This window comes from Dermacentor silvarum, chromosome 7, assembly GCF_013339745.2.
Source record: "Dermacentor silvarum isolate Dsil-2018 chromosome 7, BIME_Dsil_1.4, whole genome shotgun sequence".
NCBI lineage: Eukaryota > Metazoa > Arthropoda > Arachnida > Ixodida > Ixodidae > Dermacentor > Dermacentor silvarum.
Window position 1 is genome coordinate 49,732,927 of NC_051160.1, and position 3,168 is coordinate 49,736,094.

A 3,168-nucleotide genomic window follows, 5' to 3' on the forward strand; every position below is an offset into this window, starting at 1 on the left:
GCGATGCGTCTGTCTGTAGGTGCCAAGGGCACTCAAGGATTGGGTGCGCCGAGGTGTCCGGTACGCCGCATATTGGACACAGATATCCTTGTAGTGTCGCGTAGATTCTATGCATGAGTATGGCGTGGGTGTAAGTGTTACTTTGCAGTCTTCTGAGTGTGGTGCTTTCTTATTTGTTTATTCTTGGTTGAGGTGGGGGGCTACACCCTGCGTTCCAGCATGTGATGTTGAAGGATCGTTGAGTAGGTGATAGGTATGGTCTCTGCTTCTGCTGACGCTGGCCGGTGTGTCCCGAGAGTAGGAAGGGCTGGCCCGGCAGGCACGATCGCGAGCCGCGGCGTGTGCCGCTTCGTTCCCCGCCAGCCCCTCGTGCCCAGGAACCCATGTCACGCAGGTGTACGGGATTGGAGTGCTTCGGCGCTTCAACATCTTTAGGGCTTCTGTCTACAGGCGACCCTTAGCGAAGTTTCTTACAGCTGCTGTAGAGTCGGAAAAGACGACAGCTGCGTCCATGCACGTTGTAGTTGCTAGGGCGATCGCCACCTATTCTGCAGTCTGAGGGTCTTGTGCCCGGAGTATGGCAGACGCTAGCTCTCTACTCTGGGAATCAATGAGGCTCCGGGCGTAAGCGTTTCTTTGCGTTTCTTTGCGTCCGGATCTTGCCTGCGTCTTCACCGTAGGGTATCCACTCGGGCTTGTCTTCTTTCCTTACGGTACGTGTGGTGCATGTTGGGTGACATTGGTGCTATGCACAGGGATTCACTGATATTCGGCGGAATTCTCTCTTTTAGGTCCGTTGCGGCTAAGAAGGTTTCGCCGTATCTTAGCCGTTAGAGCACTGATCTTCCGGTGGGCGTGAGCTTTAGTCGTTCTAATTGACTGGCTTTGTGAGCTTCAGCTAGTTATCGCCAGTTGCTGTGTACTGCCATCCTGAGAAGTCTCGTGGTAGAAGCCGTGGATGGGAGCCCCAGGACGATTTTAATGGCTTTGCGTATAGAATGTTAAGTTTTTCTACCTCTACATTCCTCAGCGCGAGGTAGGGCGTGCCGTAGGGTATTCGACTGGTGAGGAGTGCTTGCATCACGCATAGCGTGTCTGGTTCTTTAAGGCCACTTCTACACTCTAAACATTTTTACACCTTTATGGGTGTATAAAGGATGTTTGGTTGTCGTATGGCAAGCAGCCTCACGCTTAAGGAGTAAGATCAAATTGTTGGCGCGAACCAATGATGGCGTCTTGTTTGCTGACTTTTCCTTGCGAGTAAACATGATGAAAGCTATGACAGGTGACATAAAAAGTACATTAAATGATGTTTCATATCTATCCCGTGAAATTCTCCTGTCGGATATTTCTGTGCGCCCAACGCTTTCAGAATGGTTACCTAGATTTCAACTACGCAGTTGTTGTCGTCCTCTGTAAATTTTGTAAGGCCCTAAAGGTAGGGGTGTTACCCGTGTGACAAGCAAACACCCGTAAGGGTGTAAACATCTTTAGAGTGTATGGCTTGCAGCTCTTCTGACGAGATAGGTGAGCTGTGACATCGTTCGCTGTAGTCGCGGGAGGGTGGCCGCTCCGGAATCGTCTTTGTGGTTGTGTAGTCCTAGACCTCGTAGAGTTTCCACTTTTGGGATTGGCGTTCCAGTAAGGGTGAAGCTGGGATGAAGTTCATCTTAGCTGGGTGGTCTGCATCTCGTTCTTGACTTGAGGATGAGGTTTTCCGACTTTTCATGAGCACAGCGGAGGCCGCATTTTTGCAAGAAACTCTCGATAGTATTTACTGCTTCCTGTGGGCGTGTTTTTTGAGTTCCGGTGTTCGAGGCCCTTGTCCATAACGTGATATCACCTGCATAAAAAGCGTGTCGTAGGTCTGGTATGACATCGAGGAGGCGGGGTAGTTTGATCATGGCGACGTTGAAGAGCAACCGCGATATGACCGGCCCTTGGAGCGTGCCTTTCTTCGGTAGTCGGAAGCTGTTGTTGTGGAGGTGTTTATTCCCACTGTGGCCGTGCTGTCCATAAGGAAATTCCTGACATAGTGGTATGCCCGCGACCCGCAGCCCATGTCTTCAAGGTTGCCGACGATAGTTTTCATGACCGACCTTGTCAAAAGCTCCTTTTACGCCGATGGCTAGGATAGAGGATTTGCTTCGGGTGCCCAGGTGGTCGATTAGGCCTTCCTTGAGTAGAAGGAAGACGTGTTGCGCTGGCAGGTTCTGCCTGAATCCGAACATAGTGTTCGGAAAATATTCGTTGTCTGCGAGGTATGGGGTTAGCCGGTTGTGTATCATATGCTAGAAAAGCTTCCCTACGCACGTGGTAAGGGAAGTTGGGCGTAAGTTCTCGGTGCTGATGAGTTTGTTTGGTTTAGGGATCATGGTGATCTCCGAGTGCTTCCAGGCAGCCGGTAGCTCTTCTTTCTCCCAACATGCATTGAAGTACTAGAGTAAGGCTGCGATGGCCTGCTGCGGAAAGTTCCGGAGATGCTTGTTGAGGATAGAATCTTTGCCAGGTTTGGTGTTTCTTGTGAGCGTCGCTAGTGCTGCAGAGAGTTCAGCCTGTGTAAAGGGTTGGTCAAGTTCGGGGTTTGGTTTCACACCGTAAACTTTGCCTTGTGCCATTGTATTATTGGATGGGTCGCCGCGCTGCTTCTTCTGAATTTCTAGAAGGAGGTTCTCTTCCGATCCGGCGTGGTTGTGCACAAACCTACAGAGGTGCTGTCGCTGCTGCGTCTTTGTAGGGGCATTGTCGAGAAGGGTGCGCAGGAGGTGCCACGTCGTCTTTGTGCTCAATGTTCCCTGGAGTTTGTCGCAGAATGCTTGGAAGTTCTGCGTTCCTAATTTCTCCGCGTATGTCTGCGCTTGCTCGGTGAGGAGGGCGATTCGCTTCTTTAAGTTCTTGTTAAGCTTCTGTCTCTTCCATCTCTTGATGAGAGCTCTTCTGGCTTCCCCGAGGGGGAGGAGGTGCGTATCGACAGCTGGCGTGACTTCATTCAACTGTATTTTCTTGGTGTGGCGATCCGCCGTGCCGAGGACTTTCTTCAGCCAGTCATCTGTGTTCTTGATGGTGGTCTCGACATTTAGTCCATCTCTGAATGACTTGCACTCCGTTACCCAGGCCATTCCAACTCTGGCGGGCTTGCGAGTGTGGGCCACGATCAGTTAGAAGATG